This window comes from Dendrobates tinctorius, unplaced genomic scaffold, assembly GCF_039654945.1.
Source record: "Dendrobates tinctorius isolate UK_male_01 unplaced genomic scaffold, ASM3965494v1 ptg000040l, whole genome shotgun sequence".
NCBI lineage: Eukaryota > Metazoa > Chordata > Amphibia > Anura > Dendrobatidae > Dendrobates > Dendrobates tinctorius.
The window spans coordinates 35,131,186-35,144,891 of record NW_027361708.1 but is presented as its reverse complement, the minus strand read 5'-3'; the positions used below and the strand labels follow the sequence as shown (position 1 = coordinate 35,144,891).

The 13,706-nt window shown below is 42.7% G+C and overlaps 2 protein-coding genes across 3 annotated transcripts in view; one reads left to right on the top strand and one right to left on the bottom strand.

The window, feature by feature from the left end:
- Positions 1-13,706, bottom strand: part of CDH23 (cadherin related 23) — a 1,761,581-nt gene that overhangs the window by 247,348 nt on the left and 1,500,527 nt on the right. The window lies entirely within an intron of this gene.
- VSIR (V-set immunoregulatory receptor) overlaps positions 1-13,706 on the top strand; it is a 93,736-nt gene that overhangs the window by 49,485 nt on the left and 30,545 nt on the right. The window lies entirely within an intron of this gene.

The window sequence follows — 13,706 nt, the reverse complement described above, 5'->3', positions numbered from 1 at the left end:
TGGATTTCATCTCTGATATGCCTGTCTCTCAAAGGATGACTGTTATTTGGGTGATTTGTGATAGGTTCTCTAAGATGGTTCATCTTGTACCACTCCCTAAGTTGCCGTCTTCCTCTGAGTTGGTGCCCCTGTTTTTGCAACAGGTGGTTCGCTTGCACGGGATTCCTGAGAACATTGTATCTGACAGAGGAGTTCAGTTTGTGTCTAGATTTTGGAGAACTTTCTGTTCCAAGCTGGGAATTCAGTTGTCCTTCTCCTCTGCTTTTCACCCTCAGACCCAATGGGCATGCAGAGAGAACAAACCAGACCTTGGAGTCGTATTTGAGATGTTTTATTTCTGCTGATCAGGATGATTGGGTTTCAGTTTTGCCCTTGGCCGAATTTGCTTTAAATAATAGAGCTAGTTCTGCCACTTTGATGTCACCTTTTTTTTGTAACTTTGGGTTTCATCCTTGATTTTCTTCAGGGCAGGTGGAGCCCGCTGCTTGCCCAGGTGTTGACACTGTGGTGGAGAGAATGCACCAGATCTGGGACCAAGTGGTGGATAAGTTATCTCTCTCCCAGGAAAAGGCCCAGCGGTTTGCCAACCGACATAGGACCATTGGTCCCCAGTTTAAGGTTGGTGATATGGTGTGGTTATCATCAAAAAATATTGCTATGAAGGTGGCTTCTCCTAAGTTTAAGCCTAGATTTTTTGGACCTTACAAGATTTTGGAGATTATTAATCCGGTCTCTTTTCGTTTGGCTCTTCCTGTCACAGTTAAAATCCATAATGTGTTCCATAAGTCTTTGTTGAAGAGGTTTGTTGAACCTGTTGTTCCAGGGGGTGGCACCTCCAGACCCTGTATTGGTTGAAGGTAACATGGAATATGAGGTAGAGAAAATACTGGATTCCCGTCTGGCTAGACGGAGACTCCAGTATTTGGTTAAGTGGAAGGGTTATGGTCAGGAGGATAATTCCTGGGTCTCTGCCTCTGATATTCATGCCAAAAGATTGGTGCGTGCCTTTCATCGGGCTCACCCTGATCGCCCTGGTGGCGTGGTTGAGGGTCCGGTGACCCCCTCCTCAAGGGGGAGGTACTGTTGTGAGTTCATTTTCCCCTCCACCACTGAGGCCCGATGAACTCCCTGTTCTGGTAAAGAAAGGTAGTGAGCCAGATTATCAAGCACCTGAGACTAATGATGATGACTGGCTGAGTGGAGTTACTGACTGGATATAAGGCCGCCGACGCCCTTCTGCCCTGCGGGTGATTTCTCTGAGGGATTCTTTGAGACCAGTCTGAATTCCTGCTCTTCTAAAGCTAAGTTTTCTGCTCAGCTTTTTGCATTTGTGCTTTGACTTTGTTTTGCTTTGTTTTTCTGGATTTCTGCCATTCCCTGCTGGGGTGAGCTGAATTCCTTTAGCTCTGTCTTCAGAAAATACCTGAGTGCTGATATAGTTTTTGAAGCCTAGCTGCTTCAGGGTCTTTTTCCATATCAGCCTGTTGGCTTATGTCTTTGGTAGGGTTTTGGCAGATTGCAGACAGCAACCTTCCTTTCCTGTCCTGTCTAGTTAGCTTGGGCCCCATCGTTTGCTCAGCCTATCTTTCTATCTTTGTGAGTGTTTTTTCATCTTGCTTCACCGTCATTATATGTTGGGGGCTGCCTTTTACTTTGGGGTCTGCTCTGGGGCAGTTAGATTTCCTTTTCTGTCTTTAGGCTATTTAGCTCTCCGGCTGTGATCGAGGGGTCTAGGGCTCCGTAGGAACCCCCCACGGCTACTGCTAGTTGTGTTGATAGGTTCAGGGGTCTGCAATCTGATAGTTGCCAACTTCTCTGGTTTTCTAGACGTAGCTTCTATTTTTGTGTCTGCCTCCTACGGTGACTCTATCATAACAATCCTCGGTCCGGTCTGATGGGCGTTGGTTCTGGTCCCTCTCACCACCCCAAATCGGTGTGCTGTAAGCATTCCGTTCTGTGAATAGCATTGTCCGCATACAGGTCCCACAAATGCGCTTTTAAATTGCTTCCCGCGCGTGTGCAGTATGCTTTGCCCAACTGCGGGCAAAGCCGAAAATCATTAGTGCGCATGCGCCGGTGAACTATGTCCCGGAACACAGCTAAATACTTCCGGGACATAGTAAATATGGCGCATGCGCACTAATGCTTTTCGGCTATGCCCACAGTTGGGCAAAGCCTACTGTGCACGCGCGAGAGGCAGTTTGAATGCGCACGCGTGGGACCTGTACGTGGACAACGCTATTCACAGAACGGAATACGTAGAGCACGCTGACTTGGGGTGGAGAGGGGGACCAGAAGCAACAGCGATCGGACTGGACCGAGGATATTACCATACCGTGTGGGGGCAATATAAAAGGTTTTCATGGGGGATTCATGGGGAGTCAGGGAGTTTCACAAGTAGTTGGGGAATGTATAGCTCACACTCTATTAGATGATATTTTTAGTTGATAGGCCAAAAAAATGGTGACAGATTCCCTTTAATTCTGAAAGATGGGGATCTCAAACATAAGAAACCAACTTCCATTGTCCATTCCTACGGTTACACTATTAAAGGAAAAGTTCACGCCTCCGCATTGAAAACATACTGTGTTTTCTCACCTGTATTATGGTCAGAATTTTCAGACCAACTGCGGATTTCGAGATTCTAAAATCTTTTATGCCTAAATATGGTGTTAGGTCATGCGGCTATCTCCTAGTTAGCCTGGTGTCCCTAGAGCAAGCATTAGAATAAGCAATACTTCTGTCAATGGTGTTATATTTTCCAACTAACAAGAATGATATATACTAATAACACCTAGAAATGTAGCTACCACATATAATATGTGCAGTTTAGATTGGGTCATAAAACTTAAAATCTCAAAAGAATTCTGTCTTGAAAGAAATTCTGTTGCTATTGTGGCCACCGAATAATGCCTCCAACAGTCGGTAAAGTGGACAATATGGCAGTAAGGCCGTCTGTCCCTCTCAGCTGATTTTTCACGATGGTTTATATGCTTAGATCTAAGGCTCCTTTTTTGTACATATTTGGAGGTCTATATGAAAAATGACCTCATATATAGAGTCTAAACATTTGTTGATTCTTAAAAAGCTGTAGGCAATAAAATGCTTTTAGCGCTCTAAACCGGAGAGCGCCTTTACAGACTATTTTGCTCACCGGTCAAGGACTGTAAAAAACCTTTTATGTATGTAGGATAAAGCAAATAATACCTTCATCATTCATTTACTATCATTTTCTTTTTAGAAAATCTGCTCCTAAGCACAGACGTTTGTCAGAATATGCAGACATGTCAAATAAAAGCCAATGACAAAACAGCGGTACAAGTATGTCGCTGGTTCATTTGTGGTCTCACTTAAAGAAGGTCAAATAGACAATTGTGAAATCTTCTTGTAAACGGGATGTAACAACCAGATCTGTCCAATGTTTAAAGGAAAGCTTTCATAAAAGTAGACCTATTGATTGATTAACCCCTTTACCATCAAGGGTGGTTTGCATGTAAATGACAAGACCAATTTTTACAATTCTGACAACTGTCCTTTTATGAGATAATAACTCTGGAAGGCTTCCATGGATCCCGGTGATTCTGACATGTTTTCTTGCGACACTTTGCACTTAATGATATGGGTAAAATTTCTTTGATATGACTTGCGTTTATTTGTGAAAAAAATGGAAATTTGTCGAAAATTTGGAAAATTTCCAACTTTGAATTTGTATGCCCTTAAATCACAGAGATATATCACATAAAATACTTAATAAGTAACATTTCCCATGTCTATTTCACATCAGCACAATTTTGGAACCCAAATTTTTTTTGTTAGGCAGTTATTATAAGGGTTAAAATTAAACAGCAATTTCTCATTTTTACAACACCATTTTTTTCAGGGATCACATCACATTTGAAGTCACTTTGAGGGGTCTATATGATATAAAATACCCAAAAGTGACGCCATTCTGAAAACTGCACCCCTGAAGGTGCTCAAAACCACATTCAAGAAGTTTGTTAACCCTTCAGGTGCTTCACAGGAAGTTTTGGAATGTTTTAAAAAAAAAAGTGAACATTTAACTTTTTTCACCAAAAATTTATTTCAGATCCATTTTTTTTATTTTACCAAGGGTAACAGGAGAAATTGGACCACAATCGTTGTTGTGTAATTTCTCCTGAGTGCGATGATACCCCATATATGCAGGTAAATCACTATTTGGGCACATGGCAGAGCTTGGAAGGGAAGGTGCGCCGTTTGACTTTTCAATGCAAATTGACTGGAATTGAGATCAAAAGTCATGTCACTTTTGGAGATCCTCTGATGTGCCAAAAGAGTGGAAACCCCCCACAAGTGACACCATTTTGGAAACTAGACCCCCTAAGGAACTTATCTAGATGTGTGGTGAGCACTTTGAAGCCCCAAGTGCTTCACAGAAGTTTATAACGTAGAGCCGTAAAAATAAAAAATCATATTTTTTTCACAAAAAATTATCTTTTTGTCCCGAATTTTTTATTTTCCCAAGGGTAACAGGAGAAATTGGACCTCAAAAGTTGTTGTGCAATTTTTCCTGAGTATGTTGATACCCCATATGTGGGGTAAACCACTGTTTGGGCATATGGAAGAGCTCAGAAGGGAAGGAGCGGCAGATTTTATTGTTATGGTTTGCAAGTGCCATGACCCACTGGGAGAGCCCATGTAACATACATAGTAACATAGTTAGTAAGGCCGAAAAAAGACAATAGTCCATTCAGTTCAGCCTATAAAATTCTGTCAGAATAAATCCCCAGATCTACGTCCTTCTAAAGAACCTAACAATAACTATAAGATACAATATTGTTACGCTCCAGGAAGACATCTAGGCCTCTCTTGAACCCTTCGACTCAGTTCGCCATCACCACCTCCTCAAGCAGGGGATTCCAGATTCTCACTGGAAAGAATCCTCTTCTATGTTGGTGGAAAAACCTTTTCTCCTCCAGACGCAGAGAATGCCCCCTTGTGTCCGTCACCTTCCTTGGTATAAACAGATCCTCGGAGAGATGTTTGTATTGTCCCCTTATATACTTGGTTATTACAGTGGCATGCAAAAGTTTAGGCACCCCTGGTCAAAATTACTGTTATTGTGAACAGTTAAGCAAGTTGCAGATAAAATGATCTCTAAAAGGCCTAAAGTTAAGGATGACACATTTGTTCTGTATTTTAGGCTAAAAAGTAATACACATTGTAATTTTTTCACATTTTAAAAATTACAAAAAGAAAAATGGTCCGATGCTAAAGTTTGGGCACCTTTGGAGATTTGAGTGCTCAGATAACTTTGACCAAGGTTTCAGAACTTAATTAGCCTGTAAGGGTTATGACTTGCTCACCCTCAATGTTAGGAAAGGCCAGCTGATGCAGATTCCACATGTTTAGAAACACATAGCCTCCTCCAACCTTGTGCGAAAAAACAGCCACCATGGGTTCTTTTAAGCAGCTGCCTAGCACTCTGAAAATGAAAATGGTGGAGGCCCACAAAGCAGGAGAAGGCTATAAGAAGATAGCAAAGCGTTTTCAAGTTGTCCTTTCCTCAGTTCAATATGTAATTCAGAAATAGCAGTTTACAGGAACAGTGGAGGTCAAGATAAGGTCTGGAAGGCCTAGCAAAATTTCAGAGAGAGCTGCTTGTAGGATTGCTAGAAAGGCATATCAGAACCCCCACTTGACTGCAAAAGACCTTCAGAAAGATTTAGCAGATTCTGGAGTTGTGGTAATTGTTCTACTGTTCAGAGACACCTTATCAAATATGGCCTTCATGGAAGAGTCATCAGAAGAAAACCTCTCCTGCACCCTCACCATAAAATTCAGCATCAGAGGTATGCAAAATAACATCTAAACAAAAGAACATCTAAACAAGCCCAATGCATTTTAGAAACAAGTCCTGTGAATCGTTGAAGTTAAAATAAGACTCTTTGGTCGCAATGATCAAAGGTATGTGCAGAGAAAAAATTGCATAGAATTTCAGGAAAAGAACATCTCTCCAACCGTTAAGCATGGGGATGGATCAATTATGTTTTCGGGTTGTGTTGCAGACAATGGCACAGGGAACATTTCACAGGTAGAGGGAAGAATGGATTCAATTAAATTTCAACAAATTCTTGATGCAAACATAACACCATGTGTAAAGAAGCTGAATTTGAAAACAGGATGGCTTCTACAAATGGATAATGATCACACACATCAAAATCCACAATAGACTACCTCAAAAGGCGATAGCTAAAGGTTTTTCAATGGCCCTCACAGTCCCCCAATTCGATCATCATTGAAAATCTGTGGCTAGTCCTCAAAATAGCAGTGCATGCAAGACGACCCAGGAATCTCACAGAAATGGAAGAATTTTCCAAGGAAGAATGGATGAAAATCCATCAAACAAGAATTGAAAGACTCTTGGCTGGCTACTAAAAGCGTTTACAAGCTGTGATATTTTTAAAAGGGAGTGCTACTAGGTACTAACTATGCAGGGTGCCCAAACTTTTGCATTGGCCTATTTTCCTTATTGTAATTTTTAAAATGTAAAAAATGACAATATATAATTTTTTTGGCCTAAAATACATAGAAAATGTGTCATCTTTAACTTTAGCCCTTTTAGAGATCATTCCATCTTCAACTTGCTTAACTGGTCACAATAACAGTAATTTTGACCAGGGGTGCCCAAACTTATACATGCCACTGTAGATCGCTCCTCAGTCGTCTTTTTTCTAGACTAAATAATCCTAATTTTGCTAATTTCTCTGGCTATTGTAGCTCCCCCATCCCCTTTATTAATTTTGTTGCTCTCCTTTGTACTCTCTCTAGTTCCATTATATCCTTCCTGAGCACCGGTGCCCAAAACTGTACACAGTACGCCATGTGCGGTCTAACCAGAGATTTGTACAGAGACAGTGTAATGCTCTCATCATATGTATCCAGACCTCTTTTAATGCACCCCATGAACCTGTTTGCCTTGGCAGCCGCTGCCTGGCACTGGCTGCTCCAGGTAAGTTTATCTTTAACTAGGATCCCCAAGTCCCTCTCCATGTCAGATTTACCCAGTGGTTTACCGTTCAGTGTGTAATGGTGATATTGATTACTTCTTCCCATGTGTAGAACCTTACATTTATCATTGTTAAACTGCATCTGCCACCTTGCGGCCCAAGTTCCCAACTTATCCAGATCCATCTGTAGCAGAATACTATCTTCCCTTGTATTGACTGCTTTACATAGTTTTGTATCATCTGCAAATATCGATATTTTACTGTGCAAACCTTCTACCAGATAGTTAATAAATATGTGGAAGAGAATAGGTCCCAACACCGACCCCTGCGGTACCCCACTGGTCACAGCGACCCAGTTACAGAATATACCATTTATAACCACCCTGTGCTTTCTATCACTAAGCCAGTTACTTACCCATTTACACACATTTTCCCCCAGACCCAGCATTCTCATTTTGTGTACCAACCTCTTGTGTGGCACGGTATCAAACGCTTTGGAAAAATCAAGATATACCACATCCAATGACTCACCTTGGTCCAGTCTATAGCTTACCTCTTCATAAACACTGATTAGATTGGTTTGACAGGAGCGATTCCTCATAATCCCATGCTTATATGGAGTTAAACAGTTATTCTCATTGAGAAAATTCAGAATAACATCCCTCAGAGACCCTTCAAATATTTTACCAGCAATATAGGTTAGACTTACTGGCCTATAATTTCCAGGTTGACTTTTAGAGCCTTTTTTTGAATATTGGTACCACGTTTGCTATGCGCCAGTCCTGTGGAACAGACCCCGTCGTTATAGAATCTCTAAATATAAGAAATAATGGTTTGTCTATTATATTACTTAGTTCTCTTAGTACTCGTGGGTGTATGCCATCCGGACCTGGAGATTTATCTATTTTAATCTTATTTAGCCGGATTTGCACCTCTTCTTGGGTTAGATTGGTGACTCTTAATATAGGGTTTTCTTTGTCTCTCGGCATTTCACCTAGCATTTCATTTTCCACCGTGAATACCGTGGAGAAGAAGGTGTTTAATATATTAGCTTTTTCCTCATCATCTCCAACCATAAATTCCTCACAATTTTTTAATGGGCCTACACTTTCACTTTTGATTCTTTTACTATTGATATAGTTGAAGAACAGCTTGGGATTAGTTTTACTCTCCTTAGCAATGTGCTTCTCGGTTTCCTTTTTGGCAGCTTTAATTATTTTTTTAGATAAAGAATTTTTCTCCTTATAGTTTTTTAGAGCTTCAACGGTGCCATCCTGCTTTAGTAGTTTAAATGCTTTCTTTTTACTGTTAATTGCCCCTCTTACTTCTTTGTTTAGCCACATTGGGTTTTTCCTATTTCTTGTCCTTTTATTCCCACAAGGTATAAACCGCTTACAGTGCCTATTAAGGATGTTCTTAAACATTTCTCATTTATTTTCTGTTTTCTTATTTCTGAGGACATTGTCCCAGTCAACCAGATTAAGGACATCTCTAAGCATGTCAAACTTTGCCTTCCTAAAGTTCAGTGTTTTTGTGACTCCCTGACATGTCCCCCTAGCGAAAGACAAGTGAAACTGTACAATATTGTGGTCGCTATTTCCTAGATGCCCAACAACCTGCAGATTTATTATTCTGTTAGATAGTATTAGGTCTAAAAGTGCTGCTCCACTGGTTGGATTCTGCACCAATTGTGAAAGATAATTATTCTTGGCTATTAGCAGAAACCTGCTGCCTTTATGGGTTTCGCAGGTCTCTGTTTCCCAGTTAATATCCGGGTAGTTAAAGTCCCCCATAACAAGGACCTCATTATGGGTTGCAGATTCATCTATCTGCCTTAGTAGTAGACTTTCCATGATTTCTGTTATATTTGAGGGTTTGTAACAGACCCCAAAGAGAATTTTGTTACTATTTTTCCCTCCATGTATTTAGACCCATATGGACTCGACATCCTGATTCCCTTCGCTAATATCTTCGCTTAAAGTGGACTTTAGATAAGACCATGGCACCATGAGGTGACAAAACAGCAGAACCCCCCCATAACTGATCCCATTTTACGAACTACACCTCTCAAAGAATTCATCTAGGGGTGCAGTCATCATTTTGACACCATGGGTGTGTCTCAGAATTTTATACCATTGGGCAGTGAGGACAAAATAACTGCATTTTTACCACCAAAATTTGGTTTTAGCCAAAGATTTTACATTTTCACACAAGAAGTGGGAAAAATGGCAACAAAATGTGTCCCACAATTTCTGCTGAACGTGGCAATACCCCATATGTGGCTGTACAGAACTACTTAGCCATGCAGAGAGCCTCGGGAGGAATGGCGCGCTATTTGCCTATTCAAGTGAATGGGTCTGTGCACATGTCAAACGCGCTGACATGTCCGTTTTTTAATGTCACCATGGGCCATGAAATGTCTCGCACATGTGCATACACATAACACACATGTCATCCATGTGACACGCATCGGCGCCGGGGAAGAAGCGTTACAGTTAGTGCTGTTCCCCGGCGCCATTTGCTGAACATGGCTTTCATCATTCTCCCCTGCTCTGCCGGTGATCAGCGCAAGCAGGGAAGAATGATAGTTACATTTAATAAATAAAAGACAGCAGGTGGCGGCTGATGGGACTATTACTCCCATCAGCCAAACCCTGCTGCTGCTGATAACAGTCACAGCAGGAATGGCGCTATAAATAAATACGGTGATTAAAAAAATGGTGTGGGTTCCCTCCTATTTTTGATAACCAGCCAGACAAAACTCACAGCTGGGGCCTGCATCCCTCAGTTGCCAGCTTCAGCAAGGCTGGTTATGAAGAATAGAGGGGTCCCCACACTAGGTCCCCCCTATTATTGACAACCAGCCTTGCTAAAGCAGACAACTGGGCGCTGGAATTCTCAGGCTGGTAAGGGGCCATTGATATAGGCTCCCCAGCCTAAAAATAGCAGTCCGCAGCTGCCCATAAAAGGCACATCTATTAGGTGCACCAATTCTGGTGCTTGGCATGGTTCTTCCCACTTGCCCTGTAGCGGTGGCAAGTGGGGTTAATATTTGAGGGGTTGATGTCACATAGACATAGAGGTTACCTTTGGTCACTGAGCTCCCTGCTGGGCTGAGCTGTGGTGACTTCGGTGAGATCCCCACTAGCACCATGAGCGCTCACTGTGCTAGAGGGGATCTGATCGCAGCTCAGCCCGGCTGGGAAAGGAGCTCAGTGACCGGAGGTAACCTCTATAACATTACCTCCGGTTACTGACGATGCATTCTCTAGCATCTCATTCACCAGTGATTTTCAACCGGGATGATCGTATCTTGGCACAGTCCAGGTTGAAAACTGTATATCCCCCAGATATGGATTACGGTGTGGGGCACAATGACAGACAGGTATGGTATATTGTTGCAGGAGATAGAGGGCTTCGCGTGGATTAGGCGTAGTTGTAAGTATGGTTTAATTGAGATTAATAAAGGAGTCTGTGTCTTTTTTTTTCAAATAAAGGACTTTATTCTGGGTGTCTGTGTTTATTTACAATACAACTATAGGATTAGTAATGGATGGGTGTCTTATAGACCTCGCTGTTACTAAGCCATGGGCTTGATGTCAACTGAAAGGTGACAACAACCCCACAAATATTACCCCACTTGCCACTGCTACAGGGCAAGTGGGAAGAGCCGGACAAAGCACCAGAATTGGCGCATCTAATAGATGTGCTTTTTCTGGGCAGCTGCAGGCTGGTATTTTTAGGCTGGGGGGGTCAATATCCTTGGCCCCTTACCAGCCTGAGAATACCAGTCCCCAGTTGTCTGCTTTAGCAAGACTGGTTGTCAAAAATAGGGGGGACACCTTTTTTTAATTATTTATTTAAATAATTTAAAAAACAGCATGGGGACCCCTCTATTCTTGACAACCAGTCTTGCTGAAGCTACAGCTGAGGGTTGCAGCCCCCAGCTGTGAGTTTTGTCTGGTTTGTTACTAAAAATAGGGGGGAACCCACACCGTTTTTTTTTTTAAATTGCAGTATTTATTTACAGCGCAGGAGCAGCAGATGAATACTCCGGCTGTCACTGTTATTAGCAGCATCAGAGGTAGGCTGATGTGAGTAATAGTCCCATCAGCTGCCACCTGCTGTCTCTTTTATTACTTAAATGTACCACATTTTTCAGACCATAAGACGCACTTTTTTCCCCAAAAATTTTGGGGGAAAATGGGAGGTGCGTCTTATGGTCGCAATATACTCACTCATTGGCTGGTGCGTGTGGCTGGTGCTTGAGTGGCGGGGCTTTGTAGTGTGGTGGTGGAGGCGGGCTCTGCTCCGGTGCAGGGGCAGCGGCTCTCTGTGCTCCAGTGCAGGGGCAGCGGCTCTCTGTGCTCCGTGAGGGGGCTCTGCCGGCATTTCCTCAAAGCCGGGAGACCCCCCGCACATCCGTTGCTGCCATGTTGTGGTGGCCTCCGGGAACATGGACGCCGGGAAGATGGCCGCCGATCAGGGGACGGCACATGCTCAGGTTCAGATCTCGTCCCGAGATCTTGGTAGATGAGATTCAAATCTCGGCAACGAGATCTCGTCCCGAGATCTCGGGATGAGATCTGAACCGGAGCACGCGCCGTCCCCGGACTGGCGGCCATCTTCCCGGCGTCCATGTTCCCGGAGGCCACCGCAACATGGCAGCAATGGATGTGCGGGGGGCCTCTGGGCTTTGAGGAAATGCCGGCGGAGCCGCTGCCCCAGCAGCATAGCACGGTGCCCCAGCACAGACCACCTGCCCCAGCACAGCACAGTACCCCAGCACAGCCCACCTGCCCCAGCACAGCACAGTACCCCAGCACAGCCCACCTGCCCCAGCACAGCACAGTGCCCCAGCACAGCCCACCTGCCCCAGCACGGTCCACCAGCACAACCAACCTGCCCCAACACAGAGCCACCACCGCCGCACCAGCCTGGACCCCTGTGACCACTCCTCCACCTGTGCCGGATCCCTTCCCTGGTAAGCTGAATATGGACTGTAAGATGGACCCCCATTTGACACATTATTTTTTTCTCTATTTTCCTTCTGAAAATTTGGGGTGCGTCTTATGGTCCGGTGCATCTTATAGTCCGAAAAATACGGTAACTCTCATCATTCTGCCCTGCTCTCGCTGATCGCCGGCAGAGCAAGGGAGAATGATGAGAGCCATGTTCAGCACCGGGGAACATCGCTTACTGTAATGCTTCTTCCCTGGCGTCTGTCCTTGTGGTACTGATGCGCCACACGTGTGCCGCAAGTATTACACACACGGACACTGACATGTCCGTTACTGGAAATATCAGGATGTGTGAAAGAGACCTTATAGCGGATTTTTTTTGTCTGGCTGCTGTCACGCTAAAAGAAGCTTTTTTTATTGCAAAAAATAGTTTTTGCATCACATTTTGAGAGCTATAATTTTTCCATATTTTAGCCCACAGAGTCATGTGAGGTCTTGTTTTTTGAGGGGCGAGCTGACATTTTTATTAGTACAGTTTTTGGGCAGATGACATTTTTTGATCGCTTTCTATTCCGATTTTTGGGAGACAGAATGAGCAAAAGCCAGCAATTCATGAATTTCTTTTTTTATGCCATTCCATGTGTGGTAAAATTGATAAGGCAGGTTTATTCTTTGGGTCAGTACGATTACAGCTATGCCTCATTTATATTTTTTATATGTTTTGGCGCTTTTATGTAACAAAAACTTTTATAGGAAAAATCATTTATTTTTGCATTGCTTTATCCTTAGAGCTATACCTTTTTAATATTTCCATTGATGGAGCTGTATGGAAGCTCATATTTTGTGGGACAAGATGGCGTTTTCAGCGGTACCATGTTTATTTATATCCATCTTTTTGATCATGTATTATTCCACTTTTTGTTTGGCGGTATGATGATAAAGCATTGTGTTTTTTTTTTTAATGGTCACTAAAGGAGTTAACTAGTGCAACAGTTTTATAGGTTGGGTCGTTGCGGATGTGGCAGTACCAAATATGTGTACTTTTATTGTTTAGTTTTTGTTTTTTTATTCAAATATTTATTTATTGATGGAATATATATTGATTTTTTTCCTTATTATTTTTTATTTTTTTAAAATATTTTTACAATTATTTAAATTTTTTTTTTTACTTTTTCCTAACTTTTACGCTTTGTCCCACTATGGGACAATCATTTTTTTGCATGCTGGTCACTTCTATAGTATGCAGATGAATCAGCATCTGCATACCAAAGTAGCTGTCAGCGATGCACTAACACACTGAGACTTGCTGATCATGCACTGCGCATAATCAAAAAGTTTCCCAAGTTTCCTAGCTCTGGTGAGCCGATGTTGTCATGATGACATCCGCTCACCATTGCAACGGCAGAGGGGCTGTCAGCCCTGCACCAACTCCTGAAATGCTGTGATCTTGTTTGATCGCAGTATTTTTGGGGTTAGAGCTTATACTCACTTGCGAGAGACTCACACGATTCTCGTGCGAGTCTTTCGCATGAAAGCCCGGCACTGCCACCGGCACTCAGACCGGAGCGTGCAGCTGCATGTATTTATTAATAATAATAATAATAATATAATAATTTTATTTCTATAGCGCCGACATATTCCGCAGCACTTTACGTTTCAGAGGGGACTTGTACAGACAATAGACATTACAGCATAACAATAATCACATAAATCATAACCGATACCAGCAGGAATTTCTATGTAGGTATATCTATGT